This window comes from Crinia signifera, chromosome 9 (assembly GCF_055691185.1).
Source record: "Crinia signifera chromosome 9, ASM5569118v1, whole genome shotgun sequence".
NCBI lineage: Eukaryota > Metazoa > Chordata > Amphibia > Anura > Myobatrachidae > Crinia > Crinia signifera.
Genome location: NC_139225.1, coordinates 98,473,462 through 98,489,275, shown reverse-complemented (window position 1 = coordinate 98,489,275; position 15,814 = coordinate 98,473,462).

The following is a 15,814-nucleotide window of genomic DNA, read 5'->3' as shown; positions in this document are numbered from 1 at the left end:
CCAATGGAGGCTACAGGGGCTCTTGAATAGGTAACCCCGCCAAGTAAAGGGTCTGTGTGGACCATGATCATGTAAGTGGACAGATGGTATACCATCTGTCCACTTACATGATCATGGTCCACACAGACCCTTTACTTGGCGGGGTTACCTATTCAAGAGCCCCTGTAGCCTCCATTGGCCCTATAGTGATCGACACATGTTCAGTCAACACAGAATTGTCGTTGATACATTTTGTCTCAGTGAGGTAAACTTTTCCAGCACCCATGTTTGTTTTGAAAATTCTCAAAATTGTATAGTAGTTGGTTGTCACACGTGCCCAGTTTACCATCTATTGGAGCCAATGTACGCTGTAATTTTTAACATTATTGTATTGTACTTTTAATCATTAACTTTGTATTGCATCTATACTCGATGCATCTTATCACTTATGCATATCATTTATCACTCATGATTTGTTACTTCACTTTATTCATATTATTACCCATAACACGCGATTTGTTTATTTGGTTGCTAGGCAACATGTTGTGGAAATGTGATGACGCAGTTCCTGAGCGCCCTACCTCACGGCGGCGTCCGGAAGCAGCGTCTGCCACATGATGTATCACTGTTCCTCTATATAGGGGTAAGTTACACACTGTTTTTTATTCTGTCATTTCTTGATAAAAGTGCACGGGCACTGAAACGTTGAAAGTATTACCTTTTGACAATTGTCGTTATTCGTGTGAAGTCTGAGAGTGCCGCCGTGAGTCACCACCCTATATATATATATATATATATAATATAGAGGGCATCACAGCAGGTTAAAAAGATGTAAGATGTGAGTGCCAACTATTCCTTTTCACCAGTGATTTCCAACCTTTTTACCTTGCGACACATTAAATAAGATTTTAAAATTGCCAAGGCACACCATGAGATCCCCACAGGGCAAAACACATTGGCACCCACAGGAAAAACCAAGACAAAAACCTATTGGCCCCCATATAAAAAAGAATCACACTGTTCCCCACAGGTAACAACATAAAATACATTGGCCCTTTACATGAAAAGAAGAGACCAGTAAATAGTCACTGGGCACTATGTACTAAAGCAGAAATGTGGTAAAAGCCCATTTTGGTATACGGTCATTAGGTTGACATTCATTGGGTCGACCACTGAAGGTTGACATGAGCCAATGTCGACACATGGAAAGGTCAACATGGGCTTAGTTGACACAAGCATTAGGTCGACATGGGCTAGGTCAACAGTCAAAAGGCTGGTATGTGCCGACAGGCAGTATTTCATGCCCTACCATCCACTAGGGCAGTGGTTCCCAACCTTTTTTCTCTCCCGTACCCCTTGATTATGCTTTTCATTTATAAGTAACCCTCCTCTCAATTTGACATTTCCACAGTGCTTATGAGTGGAAGTGAGCAGTATGCGTGTCCTAATATTAAGGAGTAGCCGTGGACTAGTATATGGTCAGGAGTCGGGTCCGTCTTTGTCTGGCCACTGGCTGTGTATTGTCTCCAGAGTTCCTGCTAATGCCTGTAGGATTAATGCTTCTTCCACCCATGCTAGTGCGGGGCAGATGTTCACAGGTAGCTCTCAGTGAATTGCTGGTTGGGCAAAAGAACAAGGAGACGCTGATGATGCTGCAGATGGAACTGGAAATGACACAACGCCGCTTGTTTCCATGTCGATGGTAGACTTCTTTTGCCATTGGGAGACATTTTCTTCTTCCGCCATTACCAATATTATTTCCAAGTACCCCCAACTGGTCTGCAGAGTACCCCCAGGGGTAGTAGTACCCCAGGTTGGGAACCACTGCACTAGGGTATGTGGGAAAATAAAATAGTGTAGCGAGGAACCATGCCTGAAGCAGCGAGCCATGCGAGGATACGCAGTGCACTTTTTTAGTGTCCATGTTGACTGTCAACCTGGCCCATGGTGAATTAATGCTTGTGTCAACTTAATGACATGTCCACCAAAGCCCTTGTCGACCTTCAGTAGTCGACCCAATGCATGTCGACCTTACTGCTGTCGACCCTATGACCCATACCCCCTGTTTTGGGGGTTTTGCCACATTTCCAAATGTACTAAAGCTCAGATGCTACAGCTGATGTTACCCTACTGTATATTAGTCTGGAATCCGGACTGATCATAGACTGACTCATGATAGACAGTCATATGGTCAACCACTAATGGTCGACAGTCAAAAGGTTGACAGGGTCAAAAGGTCAACAGGGTTTAAAGGTCGACACACAATAGGTAGACATGGAAAAGTTCGACAGGGTTTAACGGTTGACCGGAAATAGGTCGACATGGTCAAAAGGTCGACATGGTCAGAAGGTCAACATGGAAAAGGTCAACATGCATTTCTTTATTAAATGTTCAGCCGAAAGGCGGTATTTCATGCCCTACCATCCTCTAGGGCGTGGAGGGAGAATAAAATAGTTTGCTGAGCGCAGCGAGCCATGCGAGGGGACGTGGTACACTTAGACAGTGTCCATGTCAACCTATGTCGACATAGACACCCTAATATCATTAAAAACTCATATCGACCTTTTTCCATGTCAACCTTTTTGGATGTTGACCTTTTGACCATGTCGACCTTTTACATGTCTATATTTTAAACATGTCGACCGTTTACCTGGGGATCATTTAACCATGTCGACCTTTTAACCACGTCGACCTTTTTCATGTCGACCATATAACAATGTCGACCTTTTAACCACGTCGACCTTTTTCATGTCGACCATATAACCATGTCGACCTTTTACCTGTCGACCTTTAGACCCTGCCGACCTTGGGACTATTGACCATTAGTGGTGGACCATATGACTGTCTATGATGAGACAGTCAATGATGCATACCATAACCGTTAGTCTATGGGCTTTTTATTTTATCACACTGTGCTGTGTGAGTGATCTGACCGGATACCTCCCAGAATGCCCTGTTCTAGACATGTGCAGACGGACTGCTGGTTCATAAACCTGGAAGTTCAGTGGAGTGCTCTTTGAGATCAAATGTGTTAGTGAGTATTGATGCAATGTGTGGCAGGATGTATATTGGCATCCCCATGAAAATGCTGGGCATTCCCATGGTAAACGATGGCAGGCCGATACCTGCACCCACTTCGTCCTAGCGCTCCTAAATAAAAGTCAGTTGAAAAGTCAGTTTGCAACAGCAGCAGAAATCATTTGATGGTCGGCGAACATCGAATAATTTCTCCTGCTAGTGGAGGCATGTGGGGGGATGTGTTAGCGAACACATGGTACCCAGGGGATTCAGAGGCGGGGGGGGGGGCTGGTATTTGGGCGGGCGGTATCTCAGGCTCTTTATAAGCAGCGATTTTCACTGCTTACCTAGCCAACCTGAAATACTGCCGTAGTATGGAGTATCAACTCCACATAGAGGACGCACTACAGGATTTTCTCAAAATATATTTAAAGAAGGACGCTGAGTTCACATTTGGACATGTAGGCACATGTCAGCAATAAAGAATAAACAATAACCGCTCACACCAGATATGTAGGCACATTTCAAACAACAATGTTGTCTGCTGTGGGTTGGTATTGGTCATTCTTTATTGTTGACATGTGCCTACATGTCTAAATGTGAACTTTGTTTATTGCGAACGCCTCTGCCTAATTGACAGGCAGAGAAACCACCGGAAGAGTCAGCCCCAAAGTTTTGCCCCCCCAAGAGCGCTTGTAATAAGTTGTTTGCTTTTTTGAGCAGCTGCTAGCGTGGGGAGGGTCAGTCCCCACAATATAAACACCAAAAAAACACAGAAAAAAGCAGCGCTCTTTCTTAATAATGAGTGAATCAAATTTAATCATATATATAAATATTAGTATTTGAAACATTTATATTAATAGGACACTTCAATTTTGCATCAAATTGCATGTGATTCCATGCATAAGTATACAATTCAACCCCAAACTGGGGTAAGGGTGTGACCTGCAATGTCCACAAAACGATAGTCCCAAATGGATGGAGTCCAATGTCCAGCAAGTTGTAACCCTGTGTGCCAACTGAGGGAGTGGCTGATGTTGGAAGCCTACCTTCAACCACGTGGCAATTTGTATCCAATAAAACCGGGATTGTGCTGAAGACTACCAATATTTAGGGACCCCGTGGTCAGAAAAATAGCAGGTAAATACTCCAATATGTTCCCTGGACCTGGAATAGGACAGCACACCCAACGCGTTTCACTGGACTAGTGCCAGCTTTATCAAGGTGTACTGCTGTGTGGTGTGGACTGATATTTATACCCAGTGTCCTCTGGGAATAATTTGCATAATGCATTGATTCACTCATTAAAATGATTTAATAAGCACACTTTTTATTAACAACCTAACGGCGACAGACCATATCTCTTATATGGAGAAAAGTTAAATATAAATTAAATATTTAATAATTCAATAGTTTTGTACAATATGACCCATGGAATTACTTCCAGGTTAGTAAGATTGCATCATTGTGTATAGAGCACATGTTATTTCTCTCTGCACATGTTACATCTGCCCCCCCTGCAGTGCAAATGGTTTTGTCCATCTAAGAAGGATTTTGTCAGAAAGAGTGAACTAGAACAGTGGATCCCAACCTTTTTTCTCTCCCGTACCCCTTGATTAGGCTTTTTATTGATGAGAACCCCCTCCTCTCAATTTAAAATATAGACAGTACTTATGAGTGGAGTGGAAGTGAGCGGTATGCGTATCCTTATGCATGTCCTTATATTAAGGAGTAGCGGACAGGAATCGTGCCCTTCCGTGTCTGCCCGCTGTTTGTGTACTGTCTCCAGGGTTCCCGCTAACACCTGTAGGATTAATGCCGCTGCTTCCTCCACCTGTGTCAGCGCAGGGCAGATGATTACTGATGTCTGAGGGTAGCAGGGGAAGCTCCCCGTGGATTGCTGGTCAGGCAAAAGCCCCAGGAGACACTGATGATGCTGTTGACGCTGATGACAGAACCGTAAGTGACAAAACATGGTTCTTCTCCATGGCAATGGGTCTTCTGCCTTTGAAATACTTTTTTTCATCTTCCGCCATTACCAATATTATTTTTTCTTCACGAGCACAGCACCACTCTGCACTCACAGTACAAGTCTTGAAGAAAAGACTGAAAGGTCTTGAAACGTTGATTATGTGTACTATTTCTTTTTCTCCAATGAAATAAACAAGAAAAATTTGTTTTAAGTCCATGGAGTGCCGCTTCTCCTTACTAGGTCCAACAGGGCCAGGAGGTAAACATACTATATGCATCTTTAAGAAGGCACCCCGGCATTTCCTCAATTGTCCAGAGTGCCGAACAAACCGGAATCTAATGACGGCGGCACTCGGAAATAAAACACATACACCAGGCTTGTGATGCCAAAGTTTTGAGGCTCGGCGGCCTCTTTATGAAGGTGCTCAAAAAAAATGTGTTTTATTTCCGAGTGCCGCCGTCACCACAGAGACTATTACAGATTGACAGGAACAAACCCATATCCCACCGATACTTCTGTGGTACACAATCCAAGTAATAGTAATCCAGAGCACTCACCACTTTTGCAGATAAAAAAGGTTATTTATTCATATCCATCACATGAGTATTGCCTCTGAGAAACATAGGTCTTGACATACTGTATGTGCAAAATCCATACTGAAGCTGAGATATATCTGTAAAATCCATGCTGAAGTTGATGAATCAGAAGAGAGATAAAGTGAAAGTATATTTGTGCACATATTTTCCTAAGTATAGATCTACTAAGGGAGATCTAATAATTTTAAATAGTGTGGTTCATGTTTGTATGTCTTTTTGTATTTTTTTTTTAATTTTTGTAATTTTTCATTGTAGTGTGATATATATTTGATAATTGTTATGTGTTGCACCTGGGGGTTTCTGACATCTGCCCGCCATAAGCCACTGGCAATACTCATGTGATGGATATGAATAAATAACCTTTTTTATCTGCAAAAATGGTGAGTGCTCTGGATTACTATTACTTATATATATATAAATATATATATATATATATATACGGTCAGTGTAGAAGCGGCACTCAGAAGACTTTACTTTAAAGGTATAAGAACTTTATTTCATTGCCAACATGTTTCAGGACAAAACGCGTTAAGCGTGGCCTAAATTTACAACGCTGTGCCTTAATGCTCCTGATCCCCGGAAGCTACCGTCGATGTTGTTTGCGGCATCCATGGTTGATACACTTCTGGCAAGCTGATTGCTGTATACCTTTATGTATGTGAGCCTACACTTTTAGTAAAGTTGTTTTTACTTATTGCTCACTTTTGCGCTTCCTCTCCACTTCTTTTTTACATGTTGTTGGGACTATTAAGCCTTGGCCGGGCTTTAATGGAGACAGCGGCAGATACATAACTACTAAGGACGCACCAACATATCTGATTGACTGTGCGCGGTCTGGAATTATTTTGTATATATATATATATATATATAAATATATATATATATATATAATATATCATCGTGAGACATATACCAGGCAGCACACCTCTTAGATAGCCAATATAAACAGATTGGTTTGTACCACAGTTCAATAATCATGGGGCATAAGCATATTCACCCATCCGACACAAGCAGTCAACGGACCATTTCGGCTTACATAGCCTTCATCCTGGACTCACGAAGATATATAACATATATGAAAATTGCCTTCAGGATTCTGCACCCACAAATAATGTCTCCCAATGAGTGCGATTTACCCAATTTTTATATATATATATATATACACACCATATATACTCGAGTATAAGCCTACTTTTTCAGAAAAAAATTTATGCTGAAAAAGCCCCCCTCGGCTTATACTCGAGTGAGGGTCCCACTTGAGTCAATACGTTTTCGCAGTTTTTTGTTGTAAAATTAGGTGCCTTGGCTTATATTCGGGTCGACTTATACTCGAGTATATACGGTATATATATATATATATATATATAGTAGCAAGTGTGGCGGAACTCCAACAGACGCAGCAGTAGATAAATGGCGGTGCCCTCCTGCAAACAGTACTCCGGGCAAGGGGTACTGGCAATACAGAGATGTAGGGGGGATGGCGGCACTCGCAGAGAAACACACAAGGCAAGGTTTTACCAACGTTTCGTGGCTATCGATGCCACTTTATCAAGGTGCCAAGAACTTCTTGGCACCTTGATAAAGTGGCATCGATAGCCACGAAACGTTGGTAAAACCTTGCCTTGTGTGTTTCGCTGCGAGTGCCGCCATCCCCCCTACATCTCTCTCTCTATATATATTTATATATATATATATATATATACGATGCAATGACATTCTTTCACTTCCTCACCGTTTTGCCCACGTAAAGGAGGTGGCAAGGGCACGTGATGTAATACACTATAAATGACGATCGGCAATGTAGTACATGCTTGATCGGCAATGTAGTACATGCTTGATTTGTTGCCTTCAGAGTTCTGGAAGGTTTGTCCTACGATCATATGTTCGCAAGTTGTGCATTTTATGCACCGATAGCAACCTGGTTGTCGAGACAAGAAGTTCCTTGACGGATCTACCTTGCTATTGTTGTAAATATCAGAGTGGACCAAGTCATCTTTCAGGTTCGTGCCTCTGCTGTAGCATACCATGGGCCTGGTTTTCCTAAAGCAGGGAAGATCCCGATCGGTTGCCACTATTGGCCAAAGGGCTCTGGTTGCTTGGGGTATAACACGGCTGCTGGTGTTGTATTTAGAGACCCATGGGATGATGGACGGATGTTCTTCAGTAAATCATCCCTCGAGATGCGGAGTACCTCAAGTTTGTGCTTCTCCAGGTCCTTGTAGTTGTATCCCCTAGATTCGAATTTGGATACCATCCGATCCAATTCGGCTGGAAGTTTGATAGGGTCGCTTGTAATTCTGGCTGCCCGGATCATTTGGGATCTGGGCAATCCTCTTATCAGGGACCTGGGGTGGTCACTATTGGCTCTTAACAATGTGTTTTTATCCATTGGTTTGGTGAAGATAGACATCTGCACCTGCCCTTCTTGCAAAGTCACCTGCACATCTAAATAATTGAGGTAAACTGCAGAATACTGGTGGGTGATCCTGATTGGTGAATCCCTTTTATTGATTCTTTCAAGGAGCAACCCCAGGGCCTCCTCCCCCCCTGTCCAGAGGAGGAAGAGGTCCTCGATGTACCTGGTATATAGCAGGATGTTCGCCGATGTGTTCGGGTCTCCAAAGAACATGGCCCTCTCTTCTTGAAACATAAAAATGTTGGCGAAGGAGGGCGATACGTTGCTGCCCATTGAGCAACCGTTAAGTTGTTGGTAGAAGGCACTGTCGAATAGAAAATAGTTCCTTTTCAATGTCAAAGACAGCAGTTGAATGAATACATCTATATTGAACCTATTGCATTCCTCTTTTATCAAAAAGTCCTGCATCACTTGTAGGCCAGTATCCTGGGGAATGCAGGTATATAGGCTGCAAATGTCTATGACACAGATAATGGTGCCCACTGGTACAGAGTCCAAGCCCTTGAGTTTGAGGAAGCTGGTCGTGTCCTTGATGAACCCCTGCTGTTTCATGATTAGCGGCTGGAGGATCGAATCCAGAAACTGGGAAACTGGTTGATAGATGCTTTCTTGAGCCGAGATTATAGGCACATACATATGTGGGCACCCCTGGACTAATAAGGGACACATGGAGGCACCCACAGAATTATACGGCACACATGCGGCACCCATGGACTGATACGGGACACATGCGGGCACTCCTGGACAGATACAGCACACGTGTGGGCACCCCTGGACTGATACGGGACACATGCGGGCACCCCTGGACTGATACGGTACACATGCGGCCCCCTGGACTGATACAGTACACATGCGGGCACCCCTGGATAGATGCAGCACACATGCGGGCACCCCTGGACTTATACAGTAGAGTTGCGGGCACCCCTGGACCTGTACAGTGCACATGCGGGCACCCCTGGACAGATACAGCACACATGTGGGCAGTGGTGTAGCTACGTGCCACGGAGCCCAGAGCAAGGGCATGTTTCGCCCCCCTCCCGATTTGTAGTAGGTGGGCTCTTACGCATATAACCCCCCTCCCCTTCTGGGCATATAAATCCTTTTGAATTGGCCCCCCACCCTCACCCTTTTGGCATGACAGGTTACAAAAAAATACATATTGGTCCCCACATGAAAAAAAAAATACCCAGAACTCTAGACACATTGTAGTGCAGTGATCAGTATATAGATGTAGTATCCCCCCCCCCATCCCCCCATTAATCACAAGACCGGCCACCATGATCATGAGAAGACTGCAAACACATGAGGGGCATTAATCTTAGCATCCAAAATAGAATTATGGTGCCCACACACGCACCGATCACGGCGGTGCAATGCTGTACGATGGGGTGCGCGCTCCCGCGGCACCTCATCATACAATACAAAAAGTATGTGCTGCACATACTTTTTGTACTAGCTTTTTCTAGCATAGCATCGCATGCACATCGTATGCACAAGGCATAGGATGCAATGCTATGTGTGCTAGTTAAGCCCACAACGCACGCCGGGATCGGTGCGTGTGTGGGCACCTTTAGGAAGATAGCAGTGAAAATACTGTCAGGAAAAGACTGACATATTCCCGGGCTCATACAGATGGCGGGGGTCTGGTTATCACACAGACGGTGTGTGCCTTAACTGCTGGGAAGTATACAGCCGGCTCCAGGTTATTGGATTTACCCACACACAGATTAGAAGTGCCGCCGCCTCCCTGCTGAGAAGTGCCTTCCCACTTGCAGAGTCATCATTGCAACGTGCGTCTATGGAAGAGCGCCTGCCTGCATGAAAGAAGCGCTGCCTGTAAAAGACTGACATAGCGCCGCCCAGCCGCTTAAGCTGCCCACTCTAAGGGAAGTCAGCGCTGCGCAGGGAAGAGGTGTCCCAGAGCTCGTAGCAGCCGGAGAGGAGACGCCGCCCACCTCACTGGAGTTTTTGTTACTTAGGAGAAAAGGGAAATCCCAATCTCCCAAGAGCCCCGGCGCTAAATGAAAGAAATAGGTTAAATAAAAAATATGTTTTTTTAAAATAAAGAAAGCCCTGATTGGCTGCTGCAGGGGTAAGAAGTCTGCCAGACTTCTAATAGAAGAAAAAAGTTTTCTTCGGACAATTTTTGTGTTGGGGTTACCCACTGCGCTGTCAGTCAGGACAATTAAAATTTGATTGGTCTAGGGTATATAGCACACCAAGCACAATGAAAGAGGACATGCTGTGATTAAAAGGAATATAGTTTTATATGGACAAAAATAAGTTTAAAGATTCAGGTGGGTACAAAAACAGAAATTGGAATGTAATTGACACATAAACATACACATATACATTAATATATAACACTCATAAATGAATCAGTAAAATACTGTATATAAAAAAGCAGACTTGATATGATTCCTATCTGAGAGATTTTTGTTGGCGTCCCAGCAGGAATGATATTGCAAAGTCAATGGAATAATTAGGAGAATCCCCTCAGAGAGAAGCCAGTTAGTATACACGCGGTTAAAAGAGGCTTTAAAGCAGCAAATGGATTAGTAAGCCAAGAAAGAAACCTGGGTTAGCGAGTAGGCTGACACGCAATAAGTTCATGCAGGTGATGGCTTGTATAGCAAGTTTGCTGTAACCAGCGTGTTAATGGGCAGGTAGACACAGTTAGGTAATTACGGGTATGGTAATACTCACTGGTTTTGAGGAGATGAAGCGGCACCTCTATGGGTTATTTGTACAGGCTGTATGCCGAAGAGATGCACGTTATCGGCGGCCTCCCGTGTGATGATGGACCCGGCGTCCACGCTGGTAGTGAGGGCGGAAGTGCGGCCGGATGTAGACGGATGTAGACGCGGCTCCAGTCTCTGAGGGCATTGGCGGAAATCAATGTCAAGTCTGCGGATAGCACTGGCGGAAATGGGCTACCCTTTTCGTCTCCCACGGACTGGAGACTTTTTCAAGCTGTAATCAGCCATTGCCAGTGCTTCATATTTATAAGCCAGGGTTAATTGCATAATAGGTCAATAATACAATAATAATACTCATTCACAAATTAACATCGTTAAAGGTTAAAAAAGACATACAAATACATTACAGCGCGTCCTCTTAATTAAAACAAGTTCCCAATTATAAATACAATACATTAATTTTGATCAGGATCTATAGCAATTATCTAATTAATTCAGTTTTATTAAGGATGTATCAATTTCAATAGCTGTCAGCATATTTGTATATATTTAGAGAGAGCAGAAAACAGAAAGCAAAAAACAAAGAGAAAGAGAGCATGGATCATAATAATAATCTATCTATAGAGACAGCAAGTATTCATATATATAGAATTTTATCAAACATTAAACATTACATTCTGACAAAATTCAGAATGAATTAATTTGGGATCTGAATCTATTTATACATAATTATGTCTAACACAGAGGCAATAATAGTCCAACAACCAGTATATGGACACATATATATCTTATTGTTCGCAAGATCTGAAGAAATTCCTATTTAATATAGAGCTCCTAGAGCAGTTGGGGAATGAATCAATAGATAAATAATAATGTGCCTATCAACAAATATATATAAATTTAAATAAATTTAATTTCCCATAGAATATTATCTGTGAGAAACAGAGGGAGGGAAAACTTCAAACCCTGTATCAGGGTAGTTAGCTGTCCCTCTGGTTCCCACAGCAATCTCAAATGGACATGCACAGTGGTTTGATTTTTTTGGAGATATAGCATCGGGATATAGGTTCCCAACCCAATAGGTTTGAAGCAGGTCAGATTACAGAGGGATTACACTAAATGTGGATTTAGGAGAGATTGAGACCCCAATTTATGCCCCACTAGGTCAAACCCCCCAAAAAACACCTCACTCATCTAAAGGCATAGTTGCTCCGCCCAGCGCCTAGTGTCTGGGTGGGGGAGCCGGCAAGCAGGGCGGGGGGGAGCCGGTGGAAGAGTGCACGGCTCCAGCGCCAGGTAACATCTCTGCGCCTGGAGTGTGTGCTCCACCGGCTCCACCCTAGCTACGCCTCTGCATGTGGGCACCCCTGGATGGATACAGTACACATGCTGGCACCCCTGGTCTGATGCAGCACACATGCGGGCACCCCTGGTCTGATGCAGCACACATACGGGCACCCTGGACTTATACTGGGCACTGGCAGCAGTAATTAAAAAAACTTTTTTTTTTTGCTTTTAATTTTTTATTTAATTAAAATAATGCAGCCCAGTCTGTAGCACTAGCAGCCACCTCTATGCATAAATCATACCTCCCCAGCATGTTTCCCCCTCACCCCCCTCAGCAAACAGCATGGACACATCCGTGCTGTCTGAAATCACCAGCCTGTTTGAAAATGGCGCAGTCCGCCGGGAACTATATATTCCCAGATCTAGCGAGGAAGATGATGTTCGGCCTCGTTTTGGTCTCGGAAAAATGGCGGTGACCATCAAACTCCTTGGATCTGGCCTTGGATCAGGTAAGTTCGGGGGGGTTCAGATCTCTAGGAATCCACTCATCCCTAGTAAATATATATATATAGGAATAGATCAAAGCCGGCACTCGCAATTAAGAGGTTTACTTACCCAGGTGCCCAGATAAAAACCCAGATAAAAACAATAATACAATAATACATCAAGGAGCAGAAAAAAACATGCACATTATCCTGTTCTCCAGAAAACAATTTCTGTAAATAGTAAAGACAGAGCGCGCACCTAACAGCATAGTATTATTACAACAGACAAGGATATATAATCTGTGTACCAGATATCCTGTTAAAGAATGCACATCAAAGAAAGTTCTTTTCCTGCTCTGGAGTCAATCATTGGTTTTACCAACAATCAGAGGCCACTCAATACTCCTTATAAATATTCAAATATTGCACTATCAATACCAAATGGGATTATTTATTAATACATACAATGAATAAGTGCAAACAAAAAATAAAATAACAAGGATATAATAAATAAGGTGCTTAGCTTTGTTATCCAATGTTTAGGGGTAATAGAAACAGTGGGGGCTCCAGTGGTGCGGTTGCAGCACAATTCAACATTTAAATAGGGGTGCCACACCAACTGCCAATGAGTCAGTTTGGAATGGCAGTTGGTGGCAGTGGCTGTGCCTCCCCTATTTGAATTGTGAACTGTGCCTCAGCCCCTCCTCTGGAGCCTCCATTGTATAGGAATATCCCCTTAGAGTAAATCAAGTCCAGTGTCGGTCCAATGGTTCTATCTACCATATAGAAAGTATATACAGCCATCCAAGTGGTATAGCATTGGATAACATAGCTAAGCACCTCCATTTATTTATATATATATATATATATATATATATATATCGAAGTAGATAATACGGCACTCTCAGACGTATTCCATTCCTGATGACAGTCTTGTAAATAAAGACCGAAACGTTGAAGTGAACACTTGTACAGTGTACTTATTGGAATAAGTCCGAGAGTGCCGCATTATCTACTTCGCTATTCATTACCTTTGAAGGCACCCGGCATCTGAGATTATTGGTACAGGAGTGCCGGACACAAGTCGACATATATACAGTTATGGCCAGGTACATCGTGGTTTACAACGCGCTTTTGAGGGCTCTGACTCGCGAGTTGCAGATTGCGTTATGTCCTGCGTTATGTACCACGCCATGTAATACATAGTCTAACCACTGGGTGACTAATGCTCCACGTTAAGACTTTACGCTACGGATTTTGTCCTTACTTTACGGACAGAGTTTTTGTATTTTATTCGCAGCCGTAGTGACGTATGGTCATGTATGTAATTGGTACAGAAGCCATGCTAACCTTTGCTATTGCTGGATGACTACTTAAAACATTATTTGAGGACCTACAGTATCATACAGTACTTTACACTACGGATTTTGTCCTTACTTTACGGACAGAGTTATTTTATTTTATTCGCAGCCGCAGTGACGTACGCAAGGGTATTTTGCGGAAAAAAAAAACGTTCTTTGTAGCGCAGTATGTATCGGTATTAACTATCGTGTACATGGAGGCCTGCCATTGTGAATTTTTGTTTGTGGAAAAGTCCAAAAGAATTTGATAAGCACCAACTACTGTAACTACAGTACCTGTATTGGTTTAAAAAAAAAAAAGTACGTTTAAAAAATGAAAATATATTGTAACCAACTGAGGATCGAACTACTGATACTGACATAGTGAAGCTGTGCCTCTACCTGCTAGGCCACTGTTGCCTGTGATTATAGCAATAGCAGATGGTTAGCATGGCTTCTGCACCAATTACATACAGTACATGACCATACAGTACGTCACTGCGGCTGCGAATAAAATACAAAAACTCTGTCCGTAAAGTATGGACAAAATCCGTAGTGTATAGTATGATACTGTAGGTCCTCAAATAATGTTTTAAGTAGTCATCCAGCAATAGCAAAGGTTAGCATGGCTTCTGTACCAATTACATAAATGACCGTACGTAGCTGCTTCTGCGAATAAATACAAACACTCTGTCCGTAAAGTAGGGACAAAATCCGTAGTGAAAAGTCGTGGCAGCCACTGTTTTGTAGAAGAGATTTTTACGCATGCGCTGTACTGTTTGGGAAAATCTGGTGGTCAATGAGTGTAACTGCAGGTTACATTTACAAGATTACGTTACGTTATAACGCGATCTATAACGGGACTATAGCGCAAGGAGCAGGCGCGATCCATGCGCCATTTGCATAGCGCACTTTATGCGCAACGCATCCACGATGTACTTGGGCATAACTGTATATATATATATATATATATATATATATACATATAAATATCACTAGTTGGATAGGTACTTACCCATCCATGTAAGAACTGCTCTGATTCCTTCTGAAATGATTAGAATAATGTGCCTAGGAAGCAGCGGCACACGGAGACTGCAGAAGTGTGAAAAAGTATATCTAAATAAAGTTCATACTGAGTCCGACGTTTCATGGTTCACAGACCCCTTTATCAAGGTGCATTAAACTAAGGCACACTATATAAATATAAATTTACACGGCTACTCCGGTCCATGGAAACGGGCGTTTGATGGCTGTTTTTTTTTCTAGTGGACGTGATCCACGGCAAGGAGCTGGTGAGTAAAATTTCCTTCTGCAGGTACCCAGTGCATACTACTGGACAAGGGGACTGATCCTTTGTGACAAGGTACTGTAGTGAGTATCAGTATGTATGGGCTCAGAATGTTATTAAGTTTTATTGTTCTCATGAGTGTCAGTGTTTATTTGGGAGTCTATTGGTTCTGCTGTGGAACTAAGAGTGCCAGCATGCCCATTAATGCCCCGCATGCTGGGACTTGTGGTTCTCCAAGTCCCAGTATGTGGGGGAGGCTTGCTTAAACTCATAGTTTGACAGCAGAACCCAATAGTTATTTCTATTTTTATACAAATGCCATCAGCCCGGTGCCCACCACCCTGGAGCACCAGGGACAGCCTTGGGCTTCAGCCCGGGCAGTCTACAAATAGTGAGAACCAAGAGGTGCTGTTTTAGACCAATGGTTGCCAATGTCAGGTGTTATCTCCTGGATCATAATAGTCTACTCGAAGTTTGATTGAAATGATGCTGGTATTTGGGGGTGGTATCCTGTCATTTTCTGGGTGTGGTGGAAAACGGCCAGTGTACCAAGGCATTTTCTCAGTCACAGATAATTGGAAGCCTCAGACTTACAGTACCTGTGGTTCTACAAGTCCCTGCATGTGGTGCAGGCTTGCTGGGACTCATAGTTCTATACTAATACACAATAGTTTGTCTATTTTTACAGAAACATCAGCCTGGTGCCCAAAGCCCAGGGGCACCACGGACAGCCC